This window comes from Heterocephalus glaber, unplaced genomic scaffold (assembly GCF_053883595.1).
Source record: "Heterocephalus glaber isolate CG9 unplaced genomic scaffold, H.glaber_assembly_v1.0 deba00001689, whole genome shotgun sequence".
Taxonomy (NCBI): domain Eukaryota; kingdom Metazoa; phylum Chordata; class Mammalia; order Rodentia; family Bathyergidae; genus Heterocephalus; species Heterocephalus glaber.
Window position 1 is genome coordinate 3,462,861 of NW_028258414.1, and position 25,453 is coordinate 3,488,313.

A 25,453-nucleotide genomic window follows, 5' to 3' on the forward strand; every position below is an offset into this window, starting at 1 on the left:
AGGCAGGAGGGGCAGAGTCTTGTTTTGTCCCCACAGTCTCGGGTATGGCACAGAGGATATGTACAATTAAACAGGGCAGGCACGTGACTAGGTCTCCTCCCTGTGGTCAGTTTCCTTCTCTCAGATTCTATGGACACTTTGGAGCACTGGGCATCTTTTCTTGGGGAAACTACACCTCTTGCCTGTAACTAAAGGCTGCAGCCACCTGCCTCCAGCTTGTGTCCTGTTCCCCGTGGCTCACTCCCTAGCTGTAGAAACAGCCACCCCGTGGCTGGGGGCACAGGGGAGCACCCATGTCTGTTGTCTGTGAAATACTTCCCTTTACAGTGACCCCACAGAGGCCCACCCACACAACACTGAATTGGGCCACAAGAAAGGGAAGCCGAGTCTGCAATGCACAAGGACATATGGCATCTACAGTGGGCAAAGTATGAGGATGGGTATAGTGTCCTGAAAGAGCCCTGGGTGGAGAGGGTGATAAGCAGAGCACTGGGTGCACAGAGAAGCCTGGGTGGGAGATGCAGCCCACAGGCACAGGAGTCGGGAGTGTAGGCCAACTGTGGGAGAGCCACAGGGCTGTGGAGAGCCAGAGGGACATGGTCTGTCTACGGAGGTCACTCTGGCCATAGCGGGGTAAAGACTAGAAACTGGGGCAGAGAGACCGAGAAGATGGTTCTCTGCAAGGTCCAAAGGAGGGTTCGGACCCCTACCGAGTGCATGGGGAGTGAGGAGACTCAAGAGCTCTGTAGGGGCAAAAACAACAAGACTTAGAGACTGTCAGACATAGAGGAACAAAGCAAAGTACAAAATCAGTGATGATTCTACTGCAGATGCAGGATTCTACTGCATTCATGAATTATGGTTTTGCCAATACAATAGTCTATTTCAGTAAAAATAGTATCTCTTTATGTTGAAAATAAGGCCTCTTTTTATTTATCATAAATCTCATCTTATATGCCTATGCTTTTGGTGCTGCTAATGGATCAGACAATAACTCTTCTTTACTGATGATGGCTGAGGCCCAGAGAGAGTAACGCTCATGTAATTCAGAGAGAAGTGAGACTAGGAAGAGTTAGCATTAGCCCGTGAGCTCACACCACATACAAGTTGCATGTTGCCTGCCAGCTCTGCCAATGACGACATGGTAGCAGCCACCTGAAGCACCATGTTGAGGGTCTGATGCAATATGATCATGCTGGCTGTGATCCCAGGAGAGTGACAGCCAGCTGACTCATCCCAGCCTTGCCCCAGAGCACAGGAATGCATTAGCAGTGGACAGAACAGGACGGAGTTGGTTGCATCCAGCACGTGGCTCCTCAAAGGTCACTGGACACAGATCAAACTCTGCACTCTGTTCTGACCAACAGAACAAATGCCAGCAAGATAGTGAGGTGCCCAATGCTGGTCTCCATCCCTCACCCCCTCACTCTTCACTACTTCCACATGGGTAGTCCCATTTGTACAGAAAGCCGGAGTCCTGTTCCCACTCCGAAAGGCTGGAAAGTACACTGCTCACTATCACCTTGCCCTTGAACTTGCCTGATACCCCAATTTCAGAGCTGCTGAAAGGATTAAATAATATACAGAAGAGCAGGGAATATAGCAAGCATCTGGTAAATCCTTTTAAACTTTTATGTGCAGGTATGGGGCCATAAACTGGACGCACAAAGGGAGTGGGTGGCGTAGTCAGGCAGGACTGGGGCCCCTTAGTGTGCTGTCTTGATATAGGCAGGACTTCCTGGCCTCGGCTGATAAGTGATCCCAGCGCCAGATCTCTGCACAGTTTATTTCCCTTAAAAAGCATTCAAAGAGTCATGGGTGCTTAATGCGCAAAGTCAAAGGTCAAAATAAAAATTGTTCCTAGGTCCAACTGTTATACCCAAGCAATTCAACCAACTCTACAGTATCAGTGATAAAAGTTCATCCAACCAAAATTCTGCAAGTCTATGAGCTGGTTATTTTTCTCCCAAGAAAAGCAAAGAAACATGCAGAAATGGAGATAGAGCCTAAAAGGAGTTGAAAGTGTCCACTTTGGACGCACACAGACATGAGTGTGAATCCAGCACTGGCACTTCCTGGCCCTCTGGATCTGGGGAAGTTACTCAGTTCCCCCCCAGCTTGGGCATTCTCAGCTGCAAATTGGGACAATTAATACCTACTCCAGACAGTCTGACCAAACTGAAATGAAATGTGTGTAACATGCTTAGTGAACTGTCTGGCATGTAACAAATACTACAAACTGCAAATATTATGTAGATGAATTAAAGCAATATGAAAACAATGACAAGCTGTACTAACACTTTGACTAGCAGCAATCTTGAGACAGTTTTCTAATTATGACATTCTGTGTTTCTCAGTATAGCGTATAAGCTACAGTCTTCTCAGGAAAAAATTCCATCCAACCAATATTCATATTTGATAATGTATTTAATAAATATCAAAATGATGAACCAAAATTTGAACTGGGTTAGTTGTAATGTCTTGGCTTTTAATAAGCATGAATGAGAACTATTCTATAGTTGTTTTTCAAAATTTGTAGCAACACTTTTTATAAAACACAATAAATAGGAATCAGCCCGCTGCAGACAGGCAGGTCTGCCCACACCCTACCGAGGTCCCCAGTCATGCGGAACACACGCCGAGTCAGCCTGCTGCAGACAGGAAGGTCTGTGCATGACCTACCAAGGTCCTGGGTCACGCCGAGGACGCCGAGTCACCCCGCTGCAGACAGGCAGCCACCTGATTCCACACTACAAAGACGCAGAGGACACCAGACCACCAGACCAAGGTACTGAGTCCCACTGTTCCCGGCCCAGAGGTAGGGGCTTCTGAGCCATCGTCCCACTGCTCCTGGTCCAGAGGAAGGGGCTTTTGGGCCACCTTCTGTCCTGCCACTCATGGCCCAGAGGAAGGGGCTTCCGGGCCACCATCACTCCCACCGCTCCCGGCCCAGAGGGAGGGGCTTCTGAGCCATCATCCCACTGCTCCTGGTCCAGAGGAAGGGGCTTCCTGGCCACCATCCCTCCCACTGCTCCCAGCCCAGAGGAAAGGGCTTTTGGGTCACCATCCCTACCGCTGCTCCTGGCCCCTGTCCCACCTCACCCAGCTCAGAGGAGGTAATCTGGGCAGGCGCTAACAGCTCCCCACCCCAGTCGAAATGAGAAAACATGTAAATAAGTCTCAAAACCAGACTTCCAGATCACCTACTGCAACCCCAAAGGGAAATGAGATGGAACACTCTGATACTGAACCACCTGGACCCACTGAACTGGTAACAAAAGAGGATCTGGAAAAAATGAAATCAGAAATAATTTCTCAGATAACAGGAGAAATTGTGCCCCTAGTGCAAGACATGATTAATAAATCTAGAGAGGAGCTCAGGAACATGATGGAATCCCAACATAAGAAACAAATGGAATCCATAAAACAGATGCAAATAGATTTCCAGGACATGAAAAACTCCACTGAAAGGCTATACAGCAGAATGAGCCAATGTGAGGACAGAATTTCAGATATAGAAGATAAGACTGCAACTAGTGACCAGGAAAAGAAAAATTGCTTTAAAATTATAAGGGAACATGAGAAATCAATCCAGCAGCTGCTAGATGATGCAAAAAAAGAATAACATAAGACTGATTGAGCTCAATGAAGAAACACGAGAGAGTGCAGATGACATAAAAAATCTCTTCACAGAAATAATGGCAGAAAACTTCCCAAGCAGGGGAAAAGAGCTTGACATACAGATAAGTGAGGCATATAGGACTCCAAATAGCCTTGATCAAAAAAATACACATAGGCATATAATTGTTAACATTCCAGAAACACAACAGAAGAACAAAGTTCTACAAGCAGTCAGAGAAAAGAAACAAATCACATACAAAGGAAAGCCCATCAGAATCACGGCAGACTTCTCAACAAAAACCATCAAGGCAAGAACAGCTTGGAGTGACGTATTTCAAGCCCTAAAGGAAAACAGCCTCCCACCCAGATTGATGTACCCTGCAAAACTATCTTTCAAAATGGATAGAGAAATAAGATACTTTCATGACAAAGAGCACCTTAGGAACTTCATGAATACCAAACCAGCACTCCAAAGAATTTTACACAATATCCTAGGAACAGACATTGAGGATCACAACCCCAGGAAGGAAAGCAGAATGAACCCATCTGGCATGACAAGAAGTTAAATGTAAAGGGGGAGAACGCAACAAAAAGAAAAAGTCATGGCAATGACAAGTCAATACGTTTCAGTTATAACCATCAACGTTCAATCAAAAGAAATAGACTGGCAGAATGGGTCAAGAAGCAAAATCCAACAATATGCTGCATACAAGAAACATACTTAATTCCAAAGGAAACTCATAGACTGAAAGTTAAAGGGTGGAAAACAATACTGCATGTAACAGGAACCTGAAAAAAGGCAGGAGTAGCTATCCTCTTGGCAGATCAAGTAGATTTCAAACCAACACTGACTAAGAGAGATGAAGAAGGACACTACATCCTTGTAAAGGGAACAATCCAAGAGGAAGAGATGACAATCATAAATATCTATGCACCAAACACTAGTGCACCCAACTATATAAAACAAATACTAACGGACATGAAAAGTCCTATATGCACTAATACAATTGTAGTGGGGGACCTCAACACCCCACTGTCACAAATAGATAGATCAACTAGACTAAAAATAAGTAATGAAATACTAGAACTCAATCAAACTCTTGAACATATGAACTTAACAGATGTTTACAGAGTGTTCCACCCCACAAAATCAGAATACACATTCTTCTCAGCTGCACATGGGTCATTCTCCAAAATAGACCACATACTCACACACAGAACATGTTTAAGTAAGTGCAAAGGAATTGAAGTTATCCCCTGTATATTATCAGACTGTAGTGCAATGAAATTGGAGATCCATAGCAAAAGAAACTCAAAAAATTTCATAAACACATGGAAATTGAACAACACACTTCTGAATAACCAATGGGTCACAGAGGAAATTAAAGAAGAAATCAGACAGTTCCTTCAATTAAATGACAATGACAATACAACATATCGGAATCTATGGGACACAATGAAAGCAGTCTTACGAGGGAAATTCATAGCAGTGAATATGCTATTAGGAAAACAGAACGAGCCCAATTAAACAACCTGATGCTGAACCTCAAGCTTCTAGAAAAAGAAGACCAGGACAACCCCAAAGCTCATACAAGGGAGGAAATTATAAAGATCAGAGGAGAAATCAATGCAATGGAGACTAAGAGAACGATACAAAAAAATCAATGAAGCCAAGAGTTGGTTCTTCGAAAGAATCAACAAAATTGACAAACCTTTAGCCAACCTTGTCAGAAAAAGGAAAGAAAAGCCCCAAATCCATGCAATTAGGAATGAAAAGGGTGAAATTGCAACAGACCCAGCAGAAATCCAGAGGATCATCAATACCTACTTCCAGAACCTATATGCCAATAAGATGGACAACACAGAAGAAATGGACAGATTCCTAGATACATATGAATTACCAAAGTTGAACAAAGAAGACCTAAAAATTCTGAACAACCCAATATTAACCAATGAAATTGAAAATGTAATTAAAAACTTATCAACTAAGAAAAGCCCGGGCCCTGATGGCTTCACTGCTGAATTCTACAAGACAGTTAGAGAGGAACTGCTGCCACTACTGTTTAAACTCTTCAATGAAATTGAAAGGGAAGCAATACTCCCAAATTCATTCCTGGAAGCAAGCATCACCTTGATCCCTAAAGCAGAGAAAGACCCAACTGAAAAAGAGAACTATAGGCCAATCTCACTAATGAACATAGATGCAAAAATCCTTAATAAGATACTGGCAAACAGAATGCAGAAGATCATCAAGAAGATCATACTCTTTGTACAGTTGACTTTTTGACATAGCAAGGCCCAAAATAACTTTCTGAATATTGTTTTTCTTCTGTGGAAGTGGAAAGGGCATTTTTCACATATAAATGGGCTGTTATTTTCAAAAGAACTTTATCATTGTACAACTAATAACAGTAATTAGCCCTTAATTATGGTGACAGTACCTTATTGGTGTGTGTGAGATTACTCTAGCAACTATTATAGTATACAGTTGAATGATTCCCACCCCACACCCCATCACCCAGATAATTTACAGTACTATTAACAGTGAAGTTGGTAAAGTATTACGGATTTAAAAATTAAGATTATCTAAAGAAAGAAAAACAGAAAATTATTTGGTATGGCCATCTTACATGCTTATGTCTCCTATAAAAAGCTAAATATTTTAGCAGTGGTGTAATAAAAAGTTACATCTTACTGTTGATGTATGTATGCTCTGGTACACAGATGTCATTTTGTTGTCACAGCACTACAGTGAAATACATAAATAAAAACTTTAAATTCATATAAAAAAAAAAGATCATACACCCTGATCAAGTGGGATTCATCCCAGGGATGCAGGGATCGTTCAATATACGCAAATCAATCAATGTAATACACTATATCAATAGAGCCATGGACAAAAACCATATGATTATCTCCATAGACGCAGAAAAAGCATTTGACAAAATTCAACATGCATTTATGATTAAAAAAAAAACCCTACAAAAAATTGGAATAGATGGTCTCTACCTCAAACTGATAGAAGCCATCTATGAAAAACCAACAGCCAATATCATACTAAATGGTCAAAAACTGAAATCCTTCACACTAAAATCAGGAACAAGACAAGGATGTCCACTATCACCACTACTGTTCAGTGTAGTTTTGGAAACAGTAGCCATGGCAATTAGACAAGAGAAAGAAATAAAAGGAATAAAGATAGGTAAGGAAGAAGTCAAATTGTCATTATTTGCAGATGACATGATACTCTATATAGAAGACCCCCAAGAACTCCACCAAAAGTCTTCTAGACTTAATAACCAAATTCAGTCAAGTAGCTGGTTACAAGGTCAACACACAAAAATCAATAGCTTTCCTCTACACCAATGACAGACTCACTGAGAGAGAAATAGGGCAAACAATTCCTTTCACAATAGCATCCAAAAAACTGAAATACCTAGGAATCAACCTAATGAAAGAAATCAAAGACCTCTTCTCTGAAAACTATGGCACTCTGAAAAGAGAGATTGAAGATGATATCAGAAAATGGACAGACATCCCCTGCTCCTGGGTAGGAAGGATTAATATAGTGAAAATGGCCATACTTCCAAAACTGCTATATAGATTTAATGCAATTCCAATTGAGATCCCAGCAGCATACTTCATAGACCTCGAGAAAACAATCCAAAAATTCATTTGGAGCAAGAAGAGACCCAGAATAGCAAAAGCAATTCTAGGTAACAGAGATATGGCAGGGGGTATCACAATCCCCAACCTGCAACTCTACTACAAAGCTACTGTGATAAAAACAGCATGGTACTGGCAAAGAAACAGGCTTGAGGACCAGTGGAACAGATTAGAAGATGCAGAAACAACACCAGACACACTCAGCCATCTCATCTTTGACAAAGGAGCCAAACACCCTCACTGGAGGAAAGATAGCCTCTTTAATAAATGGTGCTGGAAAAATTGGGCTTCAACTTGCCAAAGATTAAAACTAGACCTATATCTCTCACCATGCACTAAACTAAAATCAAAATGGATTAAAGATCTAAACATTAAAATAGAAACTCTGAACCAGTTGGAACAGAGGTTAGGTAGAACCCTTGAAGACATCGGTGTAGGAAAAGATTTTATGAACAAAACCTCAGTTGCCCGTGAACTAGCACAAACAATCAACAAATGGGATCTCTTCTTATTAAAAAGCTTCTGCACAGCAAGAGAAACCACCAGCAGTGTGAAGAGACAACCCACAATGTGGGAAAAAAATCTTCACCTGCTCTTCCTCAGAAAAAGGTCTACTATCTTGAATCTATAAAGAACTTAAAAAGATCAGACCTCTCAAATTTAAAGACCCAATCCAAAAATGGGCATCTGAAATGAACAGACATTTCTCACACAAAGAAGTAGAAATAGCAAATAAATACATGAAAAAATGTTCAACATCACTGGTCATTCAAGAGATGCAAATGAAAACAATGCTGAGATTCCACCTCACTCCAGAAAGAATGGCTGCTATCATGAAATCAGCCAATAACAAATGCTGGTGGGGCTGTGGGGAAAGAGGAACCCTGCTCCACTGCTGGTGGGAGTGTAGACTGGTGCAAGCACTGTGGAAATCAGTATGGAGATACCTCAAAGAACTAGGACTGGGAGTCCCATTTGACCCCACTATTCCACTGCTGGGGATCTTCCCCAAAGAATTAAAAGAATCATACCACAATGACATGTTCATAGCAGCACAGTTTGTAATAGCTAAAGCTTGGAAACAGCCCAAATGCCCATCAACTGGAGACTGGATAAAGAAAATGTGGTTTTTTTATAAAATGGAGCACTACTCAGCCATAAAAAATGAGAAATTAGAGACATTTATAGCTAAGTGGATGCACATTGAGGCAATACTCTTAAGTGAAATAAATAGGACACACATGTGTAAATGCTGAATAGTTTCTCTGGTGTGAGAAACTGAAAGTGTAAATAAGAACTAAATGTATAATAGGTAATGTGAAATAGGAAGAAAAGGGGCAAAGGGGAAGGGGAAGTGGGAGGGCTAGGGGAAAGGATAGAAGGGAATGGGATTAATATGAGAAAATGGGAAAATAGGAACAAAATCTTTGTAAATAGGGAGGACTGGAGGGGTTGAAGGGAGGGCTGGGCAAGGGTGAAAAATAAGAACCAAGAGAGATTATAGAAAGGTGCAAATTTCCAATGATGAATGTCATTACATTGTATACCTAAAATGTACCAAGTATTAGAATGAATAATCAATAATGTAAAATAGGAAGAAAAGGTCCAATGGGGTAGGGGTAGTGGGAGGGGCAGGGGAAAGGAAAGAAGGGAAAGGAAAAAATGATGAGAAATGGAAAAAATGGAAATAAAGTCTTTGTAAATAGGGAAGGGTGTAGGGCATGAAGGGAGGGCTAGGAATGGGGAAGAAATAAGAACCAAGATGCATTATATAAAGGTACAATTCCCAATGAGAAATGTAATTGTGTTATATACCTACAATGTACCAATAAAAGAATTTAATACAAAAAAAACCCCCACAATAAGTAAATTTTCAATTGGCAGTGCAAAACTTACTTGCTCACAGCAGTTAAGGAAGTACTGAAACTATTATTTTCCAGGCCCCCAGTACATATTTAGCAGCGTTTTAGGAATGATATGGACAAAAGAAAAGGATAAAATATAGCTCTTGGATATAACATAGTTTTACTGAGGAGATGTGCTTAGGCAAAGGGTTATATACTGTGATTGTTAAAACTTTCAGCAATTTCCCTTGATACTATGACAATCATCATCTAAAAGAAGAGAGACAGGAAGGAAGAAGGGAGGAGGAGAGAAGAGAAGAAAGGAGGGGAGAAGGAAGGGAAGGAAGGAAGAAAGAAAGGAAAGAAGGGAGGGTGGGAGGGAGGGAAGAAGGGCTGCAGGGAGGGAGGGAATAAGGTGTAGCACTGTGATCCACCAGGATTAATGGGCCTCTTTACTGCTCAGCAGTACCACAGGTGAAGTTCTTGTTACAACTTGGGCCAACTTTTTCTTGAGAATTTATGGCCAGACTCCTAGGTAGGAAGATTTCCCCTCACCCCACTCCATTCAGCTATCATAAAATCCAACCTTCTCCCTCTTTGCTTCTAGGATGCTTCACTCTCTTCTCTGTGGTTTGAAATTACACACAGCAGTGCCAAAGGTAAGGCATTACTAGAGATTCCCCATCCTTTTTTTTTTCCTATTACAGTTCTGGGTGTTTTGTTGTGTTTTCTTTTTTTCAGCTCCCTCTCCCTCTCGAGGTATATATTTGTGGCCTACAGCAATCACTTTAGACTTTTTAGACACGTCCGGATAGAGATAGATGACACAAGCGATCTACTTATCTTCCTTTCCCATCACCAATAAAAGTGACAGCCCACCTAATTAGGCCTAATAAAGCCTCTGCAGAAAGAGTGGCGCAGCAGCGATCTAAAGAGAGGTGGCATTGACCCACGATACAGGTGCTGCCTTAAGGCGTTGCTGCTATTACTTTATCTCCAACACATTACATCTCTGCTCATGCCATATTCAAATGCAAGTAGCATGTTTTTCTCCTCAATTCTTAGATCAAGAACAAAAAAAAAAATCCCATCTAATCAAAAAAGGCACTGACAATTTTTCAGCCCCACATTAAAAGCAAAGAGTCATTCAGAACAGTGCACTCCATATTCTATTTTATAATATCACTTTAAGCTATTGCTTTGAATCTCAGGCATTTCTTTGTTAAGAAGGAGAATCAAAAATTCATCAGAAGAAGTTCTTTCTTCCTCCCTCTAGTTTTTTTTTTCCTTGCAGGGCTAGCATGGGGTTTGGAGCTGGAACCAACATTTGTAGAAGTTAGGGGTCCTTAAGCAATTATTAGCGATGAGAGTTTGACATGCTGGAAAGTTGTCAACAACTGACTTTAAACAAAGTGGAAGGGAAGAGAAATACACGGTGCTCTCAGGAAAATTAATATACAGGACGGAAAATTAATGATGTCGTGTATTTTTTAAACAAGGGGCAGAATCTAGCTTTGCATGAAACAGCATGTTAAGTACATCTTTGCAAAAATTATCAGATTGTCAAAGGGCATCAAAGAGAACTGAGTCCGCAACTATTCATAATATTTCCACATATGCTAAATACAAAATTTATCTTACTTTATTTGCCTGTTTCTGTAACAATTATTTAATGCTATTAGGAAAGAAGAAATGTCTTTGATTTGAAGTGCCAGGATGACGTTCCACACCCTTTATTACAAAAGACATAACCCCCATCCCTGCCTGTATACACAAACATACACACACACACTCACACACACACACCTTCTCCACCACTTCCCACCAGTCAAATGGTACTTAGCCCTGTGAATTCTCTAATTTTCTTTAAACTCATTGCTGCAAATAATCCATCCATCCATCAACTGGGTACTTACGTGAATAAATTTTCCCAATCACTTCTTCTGCATCCAAAATGAAATCCATGATCTTCTTTTTACTTTTGCCCAATCTGAACCCTCTTAAAATGCTCCTCCTCTCTGATGCTCCCCCATTACAAACAGTAGGTACAGTTTTCCTGCTGAGAACTGTGAATCCATCCCAACTTCTCTCTGCTCCAAGGTAGGAGTGATTTATGCAATAGGCAAAGCTACCATCTATGGAGACCTGCAGGAGTTACACATGGTGACATGCAGGTTGCACACTGCAGTCCATTTTAGAATTGTAGTAATTGTATGAAATAAGCATTTTTTCCACATTTTAACCAGTAAAGGAAATTTGAGAAGTAATTTGTGCAAGGCTACACAGCCAGCAAGTGGCAGAATTAGAATTCATGCTATTATAGTAAATCTGCAAACAAATAAACCAGAGAGAGGCTTTGGAATTAGTGGCCAATTTGTCTCATTTCATCATGAGCATCTTTACAACTGTGTCCCCTAATATTGGAATGGACTCTTAGCTGAGTTTTTCATCTCTGGTTTTCACTATAATCTATCATAGCTTAAGGCCAATCCCTATTTCCTCCCACAAAGAATATCTAACTCTGTCCCCATCTGCTGGATGACTAACATGTCTCCTATCAGCAGGGTGACACTGGAAGGCTTACATTTCCTGAGTCAGTTTCCTATTCCAAAAAATAGGATTTATGATGCTCATGAGGTCAGGCAAGTGTCTGGTCAGGAGCAGAAAGACCTGGAAAGGTCTCGGCAAACACTAGCCCTTCTCCAAAAAATGTTCTCTAAATGTTTTCATCATCAAGGTTCCATTTTCCTCCCTCTAGAAAGACTTCACTAACACTTCTACCTTAACCTCCACTGATCTGGAACAACACATTCTCATAGTCTCTGGCTCTCCCTCTTCCTTCTCCCTCAACTTGGTCACACCAGGCATCCCCTCCTATGCACAGCCCTGATGGCACGAACACAAGTGTTTACATTTCTATTACTCACAGATCTGTATATTGTCCTCTCTTGCCTGCCATGCACTCTTCCCATTAAAAGGCAAGGTCCTTATGGGCAGAGATCTCACCTCTACTTCCTTCCTTCTCACAGGAGCTCAGACCCAATCAGAAGCCATTAGTACAGGTCGCTGAGGAAGCAGATGTGGGCACAGGATTGGTGCTATCATAAGAGGGCTGATACATCTATGGCATGGACTCATTCTCACCCTGGAGATAGACGGAACACCCAGACACAAAGCCCTCACATTTCTATGAGGTTCTAGACCCCCCTTTAGGTGGATCACTGTGTCAACCTCACAGGGAAGGACAACCTTATAGGAGAATCACCAGAAAGGAAAGTGTCCAGGGTTTTGGCATGCTTGTGTAAAAAGTCTTTTGAATGTGCAATTTCAGGAATCTGAGGATCAGGATGCCATGCCCTTCACATTCCACACTCAGAACCAGATGGATCAGGAGTCAGGTGTGGTTGGGTCACATGCCCAGTATAGCCTTGGGAAAGTTTCTTAATCCTGAGACACAGTTTCTCATCCCATAAAATGGACACCACAACATACAACTGCAAAATTGTTTTAAAAGTTAAAACTAAATGTTTAAAAAATCGCTTCAATGAAAGAAACCAGACACAAAGAAGGCATCTATATGGTTCCATTTACATGAAGTTCAGTGATAGGCTTGAATAGATTGAAATTGTGTCCAACAAAGTCAGACCTGGGGTGCCTTCTAGGCAGAGGTCAGGGCCTGACTATAGAAGACACGAGGGAATTTTGTAGCCTGATAGACATTTTCTATATCTTAACAGAGTGTTGACTACAAAGCTGTGAAAATTCATCAGACTGCACAATTATGATCTGTGTGCTTAATGTATATAAATTACATTTTGATTAAGAAAGAGAAGCTGGGTGTAGTAGTGAATGCCTATAATCTAAGCAATCTGAGAGCTGAAGCAGGAAGATCACAATTTAGAGCCTAGCCTGAACAATTTGGTGACTTAGAAAGACCCTGTCTCAAAACAAGACAAAAATTTTAAAGGCCTGGGATTATAGCTCAGTGTGAAGCTCCTGGGTTCAACCACCAGTACCACACAGAGAAGAAAGACAGCGAACATAAAGTGAGATAAATTACATAAAATTTTAGCACACCACTGAGCAAGCAATAGGTATCCCAATTCAGCTACTCAGTAAAAACTTAGCATGTGCCAGATACTGTGGTAATAGAAATAATGTGATAGGAATAATTATTATCATATATGTAGGACCCATAATTTCTATTGTTTAATATTGTCACTGAGCACAGACCCTGTGCACCCAATGTCCTCTGTTCTTTGTCATTTAGAGTAAACATAACAGTGTGTAGTCACTGGCCTGCCATGCCTCCAAGGGCACAGTCTGGGAACTTATGAAACTCTGGCCCATAGTCCGGATCTGCCCATGGGCTATGCAAATGAGAGATTCAGTGGATGGCCTGGGTTTTCTGGTGCCCTTATCTGAGCACAGGCTGCAGAAGAGATGACAAAGAACTCTTAAGTACAGGGACAGGATAGATAAGGAGTCAGGACACTGAGGCACATACTTCTCAGTCTTCTGTGGGTAAAGAGCTGGTTCATAAGAAGAGCCATGGGTTAAGAGCAAGGCTTTCAAAGATCACAGCCTAGAGTCAGGCAAGAATTGTTCCAGGATAGTTGTCCAAACCAAGAGGTGCAGAGCCCTAGGAGAAAATAGGGGAACCACAGGAACTTACTCGATCGCAACTTGAGTGAGCAAGCAAGAGGAACCCAGAAGTACAGGTAAATAGAAAGATAACTCAGTAGTAGAAGTAATGCACTGTGGCACTGAATGAAGGGCTGCTTGAGGGTATGGGTGGTAAGAGAAAATCTCAGCACACTCCAGTGAGTGCTGACATCACTACTGCACAAAGACACAGCCTGAGCAGAAAGGAGATCCAAGTTTAGTCAAGGGGTCAGGCAAGGGAATGGAAATTCCCACTATTTCTTCTGCCTTGATAGATGTCATTAGAGAACAGAAAACCTCAGATTTTTTATGTCTCCAGGATGACAGCCACTTCTCTCCAGGAGGCAACAGGCACCCTCTCTGAGAGTCAGCCTGGGACCAGGAGAATGGGGACCATGACACAGAAAAGCTAAAATCATGGATGGGAGAAACACCCTAGTGCCAGGCTCTGAGGAGACTGGACCTCAGGCTGGGAAAGTCTCAGCAAATGGCACAACAGTGTGAAACCCACCCAGCACTGGACATAGCCAGGCAGAGGGGAATACCAACATAGAAAAGGGCAACAAGCAAGACAAGGGCAGTTTAAACACTGTGGCAGGAAGAGTTTAAATGAGGGGGTCTCAGTCTGGGAGCATCACTTCAAAGACTGTAGGAGGCTGGGCATGTGCAGCTCTCATCTCAGCACAGACCCTGTGCACCCAATGTCCCCTGCTCGTCTCTGTCATTCAGAGTAAACATAGCAGTGTGTAGTCACTGGCCCACCATGCCTCTAAGGGCACAGTCTGGAAACTTATGAAACTCTGGCCCATAGTCCAGATCTGCCCATGGGCTATGCAAATGAGAGATTCAGTGGATGGCCTGGGGTGGTAATAATGGTTCAGTCTTACCACTGACAGAGCTATTCAAGACCTTATGTACAACCACAAAGGGACAGAGCTCAGCCACCAGTCTGACCTAAATGGCTTCTACATTTGGAGAGTGGTGGAGAAGGACCAAAAAAAAAAAAAACAAAAAAACCCCTCACATTCATCCTTTTATCAGGAGGCATCCAATTAAAGAAGACAATACAGTATATGAAATACCACTTCAATAAAGAGATCTAGAAGAAGAGTTCTAGAAGAGAAACAGAAATTCTAGAAATAAAATCTTTAGTCAAATAAAAAACTCAACTGAAAGTCTCAGCAGTAGGCTTGATGAATCAGATAAAAGAATATCAGAACTTGAAGGCAAGATGGACACAATAATAAAGAAAAAAATAATAAGAAATAATGAAAATATTATTGAAGAATGCTTGAAAAATTCTAGAACAAATTTAAGATTCATTGACCTCAAGGTGGGTGAGAAAATACAGGCGAATGGAATGGAAAACCTATTGATTGAAATTATAGCAGAAATTTTCCCAAATCTGGGGAATGAGATGAACACCCAGGTACTATACTGGTAGCATTTAGAACTTCAATAGATATGACCAGGAAAGAATTTCTCCATGACATATCATAGTCAAATTGTCAAAAAATTTAGAACAAAAAATAATATTAAAACCAGTTAGTGAAAAACATTTATAATGGCAAATCATTTAAAATGGCAAACCGATCAGAGCAACAGCAGATATCTCAACAAAACTTCTAAAGAGCAGGAGGGCTTGGAATGATGTATTTCAAACCTTTAAAGAAAATAGTTGCCAACTCAGATCAGGCAAAATTAGCCTTCAAAATCAAAGGAGAAATAAAGACCTTCCAAGACAAGTATAAACTAAAGAAATTCACGACCACTAAACCAGCACTGCAGAAATCACTTAAGGGATTCCTAAGCACAGAGGAAGAGAACAGTCACAACCACAAGGCCAAGGGAAATAAAAAAAATCTCACTGGGAGAGTACATAAAAGAATGGAAATTGGGAATGAATCAAACACTAGAAACAGAATAAAATGACAAGAATCAATACATGCCTTTCAGTTGTAACACACTCTCTAAATGGTTTTAATGCTCCAAGTAAAAGACACAGATTAGCATATTGGATCAAAAACAAAGAAAAATAAAACAAGATTCAACAATATGTTGCCTGCAAGAAACACACCTCACATGCAAAAATATACACAGACTAAAAGTGAAAGGATGTAAGATGATACTCCAGGCAGCTGAAGCCCAAAAGCAAGCAGGACTAGCTTTCTATATATCTGACAAAGTAGATTTCAAGCAAAAATTAGAAAACATAAGCAAGGCCACCATGTATTGGTAAAGAAAATAATTAATCAAGAAAAGAAAACAATTATATATGCACTGAACATCAGTTGATGTTCAATTTGTTGAGGTCAATTTTCCTACAACAAACATAATGGCATAAACGGTTTGATAGAACTCATGCAATCATAATAAATGACTTCAGTATCCTACTCTCACAAATAGGTCAATCAGACAAAAAAATCAACAAAGAAACAACCAAGTTAAACTACTCTATACATTAAGTAAACTTAACAAACATCTACAGAGCGTTCCATCCAACAACAGCCCAATACACATTGTTTTCTGTAGCTCACAGAACTTTCTCTAAAACAGAAAATAATTTATGCCATAAAGCAATTCTTAATAAATAGAAAAAATTGAAAAAAATCTCATGCATGGTATCAAATTACAATGGAATGAAAGTATAAATCCACAGCAAAAGAAAGCATGGAAACTACACAAAAAAATGGAAATTGAATAATACACTTTTGCCCAACCAGTGAATCAATAAAGACATCAAGAGAGAAATATATACGGGGCAGGGAAGGGTGTAGGGGTGGAAGGGGATGGCGGAGGGGAGGGAAGGGGATTAGGGAGGGGAAGGTAAATAGTGGGCCAGGCAGGAAGATGGCGGCCAGAGCGGAGGTGTGAGTGGATCCAGATCCCCGTAGTTGGATTTTCTGTTCCCTTCTCTCTCTTTTTCCTTCCCCAACTTGAGGTTTGGCACCGAGGGGGCAGAGTTCACTTGGCGGCTCCGGGGCACAGCGCAGGGGTCACTGCAACGGCGGCTGATGGCTGGAAGGGCAGGCTTCCTTCCTGGCTCGTCCGCCTTCCGCGGTCCGCTCGGTGTCAGGCGCAGCGGCTGGCTGACTTCACCTCTCCTCCTGACATCCCCCCCCTCCCGCGCAGCAGTAGGCGCTCTTGGCTTTGCCATCCCCCGACCCTTCAGCCCCGGGACTGGGTGCCTCCTCAGGCGCAGCGGGGTGGGGGCGGTCTCCTGCTTGCCTCTTGCCCCTCCATGGCGGATAACCAGAGCTGGACCTCCTCAGGCTCCGAGGAGGACCGGGAGACGGAATCCAGGCTGCCTGTGGTGCGCTGTGGGGTCCTGAGCAAGTGGACAAACTACATTCATGGGTACCAGGATCGTTGGGTAGTTTTGAAAAATAATACTCTGAGTTACTACAAATCTGAAGATGAGACAGAGTATGGCTGCAAGGGATCCCTCTGTCTTAGCAAGGCTGTGATCAAGCCTCATGATTTTGATGAATGTCGATTTGATGTTAGTGTAAATGACAGTGTTTGGTATCTTCACGCTCAGGATCCAGATCACAGACAACAACAATGGATAGATGCGATTGAACAGCACAAGGGACTGGAGTCATGGCCTAGAGGGGGCAGCGAATGCCAGCCACGCCCTGGAAGGTACCAGCCACCCAATGAACACACCAGCTGCAGTGGGAGTCCATGGCGCTCCTGCCACCACACACAGGTGCTCAGGCCTCAGTGTCCAGCGGCCACTGGGCTCGGCTCTAAGGCACAGCTACAACTTCTACTGTGATACTGAAGAAAAATTGTGAGAAAAGAAATCTTTGCCATATTTCTGATCTCAGCAAGAAAGAGCTGTGCCTCTCATCATGCACCACAGCGGTGGTATCCATCAGTGTCTTGTACATGTTCTTTCAAGGCATACTACTGAGAATGTCCATTAATGGAATGTTGCTCCAAGAATGATGGAGGCAGGGTCAGCTGAAGAAGCCACGATGCAACCAGACTCATGGTCCCTAATATTAAAGATATTTGAAGTCTTTATATTCTGAGATGGTTCGTTATGCAGTGATAATTGAACCAGGATGCTGATTTCTGTGACGACATCAGGATCGGGGAGTGAGGGGAGGACAAGGAGCTGTGCTGCCTCCTCTTGGACATCAGAGAGCCCCTGTGATGGAGGTGCAGAAGCCACACCAGCCCCATGCACAGGATCTTGCTATGTAGTTCGGGCTGGACTTGAACATAGTATGTAGCTGAGGCTGACTTCAAATGCATATGCTCAGTTTCCAGGTGCTGGGATTACAAGCATCCTCCATCACATCTGGAAGCAGGTAACAATTTGCTGGCAACATGTGACCTGACACTCTCTTCCTGATAAACGCTGCTGCTCCCAGCTGGGTGCACAGTCACGAAGGGTAAACAAGCGGTGCTCCAAAGGGGTCTGTCCTGTGCAAGCTATCTTCTTCAGGTTCACCTCTTTGCAGATCCTCAAATCAAGATTTCAATAGCTCAATGTTGCTGGTATCAGGTTGACCCTCACATAGAAGAAATTTGTTATACAACTTTCTAGAGTAGGCCCAGGGACACCATAGCCACATAAAATCCTCAGGTATACTTCACAGTGCAAAATAGCAAAAAACTCGAGGAGCAGAGCCCCCCCCCCGCCCAGTGCCGAGGAGGTGAGCTGCGTGGGTGCCAGCAGCACCACTCTCCCCCGCCCCGGTGGCTGCGCTGAGACAGTGTTTGGATCCACAGCACAGAGGTGCAGGGGGTCATAAAGGACATTGTTCTGAGCTCCAGAAGACAGAGCAGAAGTGAGCATCAGAAAGAGGGCCCCTCTCAGGCTCCTTGATGAAAAGGGAAGCCCACTGGAAAAGTGAAGAAAATCTCTGCAATAAAGGCACCCCAGACCACTGTGGTTGCACACGGAATCAGGCAGGATGGTGTGTGACTGCAGTCCCAGCACTCCGGACAGCGAGGTAAGAAGGTCACATGGTGGAGTCCAGCCCGACCAATTTGGTGAGTTAGTGAGACCCTTAGTGGGTATCTGGAGTAAAATGTTTGAGGATAGAGTTCATTGAGGAGATGCAGAGTACAAGCCCCAATAATACAAAAACAGATAGATGAGAAAGAGAAAAAATATTCATAGATACTTAGATAAAAATAACAAAATAAGTGGCCAGTGATTTATTTAGTATGAAGAAAAAATGGCTGTCACAGGCGGAGACAGGGGGAGAGTCCCCACAGTCCCGGGCCTGGCTCTCCCGAAGACGCAGAAGGTTGTGGAAGAATCAGATAGAGACCGAAAGCATAGAAGCAAAGTTGTACTTTTATTCAGCAAGCATGCAAGAGTACAGCTGCCTTTTCGCAGAGAGACAGGCAGGGGTGCCCAAAACAGAGCCACCATTGCAGGGGGGCTTAAGATGCTGGTTTTATAGTAGTTGGGGGCCTATCCTGCCTCTGGGCTGAGGGCGCCCCTACCTGATTGGTTAATGATTAACTTAGCTCATTACTAGGGACAACAAGGAAGGGTCTTTTCAGGGGCCATTTACATCTTTGGGCCAAGGTTCTTTTTCCTTTTGATCTTAGCAAACCAAGTTTTGCTGAGTACAGTGTGAAGAGGAGGTGCAGCTTCAGCAGACTGTCAGCTTTTTATGGGTGGTTAAGCCTGTTCTGCCAGCTATCTGAACTCCTTCGGGGAGGGGCTCATCTCTCCCTGCCTAGGGGGTCTCTATCCCTACAGGGCTATAGGCTTTTCTATTATATGGAGACTCAGGTTATGGAACCCCCAAGACATGAGCTCACCTCCTTGGCAACATCTCCAAACAGAACTTGGAACCCTTGTTAATGGGTGTCACAATCTAGTAACAGCCATCTCCCAAGCTTACTTGGCCAGAGTCGGTCAACAGCGAACATGCTGAGCTGCTTCTCCACTTCGAGAGGCTGCAGCCTCAGGACCCCAGGTAGAGAAAGTATCTATGAAAGATTAAGAAGATGGCTGACTCCATCCAGATGCCACAGGCCATGCTGCAGCAGCCACACAACTGTCACAGACACCCCAGGGACGGTCTCCCCAGGAGTGACCACCAGTGACCTACCAAAATCAAGGTACCCCAGTGAAGTCTCCCTAAGCCCAAATACCAATGACACAGAAACTGGGAAGAGCGTGGGGCAAGTATCACCAGGCCCAGAAACACCCAGGGAAGGCCTCCCCAGAGCCAGGCACAGAAAACCTAGAGAGTCAAAGTCCAGGGGGGGAGACCAAAGTCACAGCCACCGGCCCCTAAGAGACACTGAGAAGCCTGGTGTACATCCGTCCAGGCCTGGCCGGCACTATTGGAAACAACTTCACAAGGCGCCTTGCAGGATTCCGGCCAGTATGGTCCCTGTAGGCGGTCAGGCCACTCTCATTCTCTGAGCCCTGCCTGCCTGTTTCCCTAGGCAGCCAACCCGTCTATGGTCCCTTCTTCCCAGGCACCTCCACCACCCACACCTCTACCTGATCGGCCCTGATTTTGGGAAGAGATATCATGACAAGGTCTCTTGAGAATTCCATTTCCTCTGAGGGCCTGTGTGATAAAGATCGAGATGTGTGGTGTTTGGACAATAAACAGCTTTTCACCACACACTGGGTAGAGGAGGAAGGAGACCCAGACACTGTGTCACCTCAGTTGGAGTTAGAAGAGGCTATTAGGGTTTCTGAACTAAAGAAAGATTCTGAGCTCTTAATTCATTCATCGCCTTGTATACCAGAACATCCTAAAGTGCCTTGTCCAGGAGGAGAGAAATCCATCCACCACAGAGCTGCAGGCTGCTGGAGAAAGCTGTATTATGTGAATGGCCACACTTTTCAAGCCAAACAGTTCAGCAGGTGAGCTCGTTGTGCTGTCTGCACAGACCATGTAGGGAGACTTGGCCGCCAGATGTGTAAGTGCACCAACTGTAAACTCTCAGTTCACAAGAAGTGCCACAAACTTGTCACAATTGAATGTGGGCAGCATTCTTTACCATCAGAGCCCATGGTGCCAGTCGATCAATCATCCATGGCTTCAGACCCTGCACACACAGTGATCCCACATAGCCTTTCAACTCATGAGGCTTTAGAACAAGTTGATGAAGAGAATGAGGCAGGGAACACCAGGGAAGGTGGCAAAGCTTCATCTGGTTCTAGGTCTTGAGGACTTTGATTTGCTCTGAGTGATTGGCAGAGGAATTTATGGGAAAATACTGTTAATCCAAGAGAAAGAATCAAATCATATGTATGCAATGAAAGCAGTGAAAAAAGAGCACGTCAACATTGATCGGATACAGAAAGAGAAGCGCATTCTAGAGCAGGCATCCAATTGTCCTTTTCTAGTTGGACTGCATGCTTGCTTCCAGACAGAAAGCAGACTGTTCCTTGTTCTAGACTATGTCAGTGGGGGAGATCTACTGTTTCATGTGCAGCAACAAAGACAGCTTCCTGAAGAACATGCCAGGTTTTACTCCGCAGAAATCAGTTTAGCAGTCAACTACCTTCATCAGCAAGGAATACTTTACAGAATTTTAAAATTAGAAAATGTATTACTAGACTCAGAAGGGCACATTAAACTCATCAATTTTTGCTTGTGTAAGGAAGGCTTACAGCCAGGAGACACAACCCGCACTTTCTGCGGCACTCCTAATTTCATGGCTCCAGAACTTATAAGAAGGGAAGATTACAGTTTCAGTGTGGACTGGTGGAATCTTGGTGTATTGATGTATATCATGATGATTGGAAAGTCTCCATTCCATCTTGATGAGAGCTCTGATAACCCTTATGAAAACTCAATCCAGCATGTCTTGCAAGTAATTTTGGAAAGAGACATTGTCATACCTCATTTTCTGTCTGTACAAGCTGCAAGTGTCCTAGAGGGTTTTCTGAACAAGGACCCAAAAGAATGACTGGGTTGTGATCCTCACAGAGGCTTTGCAGATATTCAGGAGCATCCATTCTTTCAAAATGTGGACTGGGACATGATGGAATAAAAGCAGGTGGTGCCTCTATTTAAACCAAATATCTCTGAGTGATTCAGTTTGGACAACTTTGATCCTGAATTTATTAATGAACCTGTCCGGCTCACCCCAGATGATAATGACGTCATGAGGGGGCTTGATGGATATGAATTTGCAGATTTTGAGTATATCAATCATCTTATGATGTATGAAGAAGGGGTCTGATCCCCATTTTTCAACTATGCATTTTGCTTATGTTCCCATTTAATGCTTGGAAAAACTTGTTACCAGCCTAGATAGAATTAACCATTTCAGAGATGTCTGGAAGCTAATTTTAATTTATTGTTTTGAAGCTTTATTTAGATGTACTTGATTCTTATAGTCTATAGTAGAGAATATGGAATTTTTTGTTCATAGATTAGATTTTTATGAACTGATTTAAATAACAATGAGGCAATTGCTTGTTAACCACACTTGTATATACATTCCACTTGTTGAGTCAGACATAATGCCTAATATTTTTTCTTTTTACTTATGATACAAGAAAACAATTTGTCTTTTCTGTAAAAAAAAAAAAAAAAAAAGCCTATCTTCCTAGACTGACCATGGAATTCCAACAGAAATGTTATGCTGTTTCCCCAAAAATAGGACCTAACTGGAAAAATAATCAGCCTTGAAAACTGAGATTAAAATATGCCATCCCCAATCACTTTGCCTTACCGGTCTTATCAGTCTTACCTGTCTTATCGAGTAGCCACTGAGCAACAGAATAGGGAGGTATAACCTTCTGCATGACATTGTCCATCATAATGGTAATGGCTAGCACTTATTTTCCAGGTAGGTCTTATTCTCAGGAAAACATGGCTAGTAAATCTTGGGACCTTCACGGAGCTCTTGGCATAGCTGTTTTGCATTCAACTCAAAACAATCACTTTGGACTCATATGGAACTGGGTTTAAAAGGGATAATGATGTCTGCCACTCCTTGTCTTTTCATGCCATGGCCAACAGGACAATCTTTATCATAACAAAAGCTAGTTTGTCTCATATTCTACCAGTAGGAATTTCTAAACTACTACATTTTCAGATTTACCAGAATCAGTGTCTAAATGATAGCCTCATGCCCTAGAAAATTCTGATGCAGCCAGAGATTTAGCTCAGTGGTTCTGCCACCTGCCTCACAAGGTCCTGAGTTCAATCCCCTGTATGAAAAAAAGAAAAAAAGAAAATTCTGATGCATTTGATCCTAAAAAGAGTTTCTTACAGGATAAATTGATGCAATCTTATTATTCTTTGTTCATTTTGGTACCCAATTAATAAGAACCCCATTCCTTGATCATAATTATATGAAGAAGACATAATCCCAGATGGTTCAAATTTTCATCTTTGGTGGGTACTATTTTAATATGACTAATTTTGCTTATTTCTTTGTTTGCAGCTCTGATTTCTGTCTACTAGATGATTCTGAGGAAGATGGTGTCTTAGTTACTTTTCTCATTGCTGGAACAAAATACCCAATATCCACAAATTAAAGGAAGAAATGTTTATTCTGGCTCACAGTTTATAGAGGTTTCAGTCCATAGTCTGCTGGCTCCAAGGTAGGGCAGCATGGCTGAGAGGCATGGCAAAGGAAAAACAGTCCATGGCAGGGTAGACAGGGAAAAACAGCCTTCCTTCTGCTTTCCCTTTTATTCTATATAGCCTATAAGCCTACGGATTGATACCACCCACACCCAGGATGGGGCTTTCCTCTTTAGTAATTCCATCACTCACAACTATGCTAAACCAATTGTGGACTAATACAGATATCAAACATCCACAATTCAGTCTCACACATCCATGATCCAGCTACCTCCCAAAAGTCCCACCTATGAGTGCATGAGGCATTGGGGGACATCCACAGTAAATCTAAGCCATAACAGATGGGAAACTAAGATGAGTATATAGAGTATTATAGCTTTGTTTAATTTCAGTTGCTGCTGCTGCTTTAGATGGTCTATTTCCAAAATATATCCGTGACCTCCTGACTAGATATTGGTGTCCTACCCATTCCCTCTTAATAGCAGTTAATGGAAATGGGTTTTACCAAGAGATTTCAATCTTTTCCTGTTTCCTCATAAACTTTTACTATGTTTTCTAACATTTAACAACCAAAGGGTAGCTAGTAAGTAGGGGCCTATCACCACTTGCAAATCTGTCCCCCCAAAAGAAGTGTTTGCCCACACAATAAAGAGGCCACTTTACATAATACAACTGTGCTGGGCCTGTTGTCCTTTCTTACACACTCACATCAGCCAATGTCCTGCACACAAGAAATGCTCTGTATTAGTGGTTGAGTAACAAAAATGGCAGATTACACAACAAAAGAGGCAAATACTAAAGTAGTAACCCTCATGTCGAACAAAGCAGAGGCAGGACTTCTCTTGCGGTATGAGAAGCCCTATGTGGATGAGTGCTGGGTCAGAATATCAGAAATAAATTGCTTCCATCTTTTGCCACCCATACCCTGCTATTGGTTTAGCATCTTTTCAATACCTCACTCCACAGTGAAGTTTTTCAGCTCACACATCACATGAGGAGTCTAACAAATTCATTGTTTTGTTTAGTCTAATGATCTTAGCCAAAAGCAATTAGAAAGCTGTTTTAGTATTTGGTTTATTTCAAAATGTGTAAGCATGCTTTGAGTTTTGAAAATCCTCATGTCAACTCTTAGGAGAACCCTTCAGTCTACTGGGAGCCTCACCTGCAAATGGGAGCCTATCCTCCTACACCCCTGGCTAGGAGAACTGTGACCCGGCCCACAATTACGTCAAGTACATGACCGGTGTTTTTGAAGGACAAGCACAGTAGATAGCACTGCTTTACTTTTCTTCATCCTTCATTGCAGTCTTCTGTACTTGGTAACTGCCTTTCACATTTCCAAGCATTCGGCATCATGCTTCCTCTTTTGAATACACCTATTTAAGTAACTGATCAGCAAAGAAATATCCTTGCTTAAAATGCTTGTAGACACTGATGGCTCAGCATTACCCTTGCAGAATCAACTGGTAAACTGAAAACTAAACCCTTTAATGAAATAACATGCTTCCTTTAATTAAATAACATGCTTCCTTCCACAGGCCTACAGTTCTGTTTCCAAGGAAGAAGAACATCCCCCCTCCAGAAATGACATTTGTCATCATCCTTTTAGTTTCAGAGATAATGAAAGCTCTTATAAGAAAACAAAACTAAAACTAAAACACTTTCCCCTGTAAAGAGGCACAAGCCACTCCACAACAAGGCATGTGCTCAGATATCCCGTTTCAGGACTGGTAGCAACCTCCAGAGTAAAATGGGAGAAGGCAGCCCCAACGTTCAACTCACTGAGCAATTTTTTCATCAAGAACACATTACCTAAAAACAATGAGCCAGCCAGCCTACCAAGCTCCTTCTTTCCAATGATGACATCATTTCTTGCCAGAGGAGGAAAAATTGCTTTTTCAATATTGATTTTCTCAATCACTGCCAAGGCCAACCAGTTGGCCGTGAACCACATTTGTCGCTGCCATCTTACAGAGATTGTGAAGTCTGCTGCTTTCCAGGAAGTGGCCCTGGTCAATAGCAAAGCCACAGTGGCTGTCTCCAGCTAAAGGTCCAGCTACTGCACTAGGAATACAGGGGGCCAAATTCTAGGCTTCAATTTCAACCTCTAGG

At 42.5% G+C, this 25,453-nt stretch overlaps 1 long non-coding RNA gene across 1 annotated transcript; it reads left to right on the forward strand.

Annotated features, from left to right (window-relative positions):
- The first annotated feature begins 2,541 nt into the window (after window positions 1-2,541).
- On the forward strand, window positions 2,542-23,989 carry LOC147821823 (uncharacterized). The gene is made up of 3 exons (XR_015446496.1): window positions 2,542-2,788; window positions 9,739-9,790; window positions 23,199-23,989. It is a non-coding gene; the product is annotated as an uncharacterized LOC147821823 (long non-coding RNA).
- The last annotated feature ends 1,464 nt before the right edge of the window (window positions 23,990-25,453 follow it).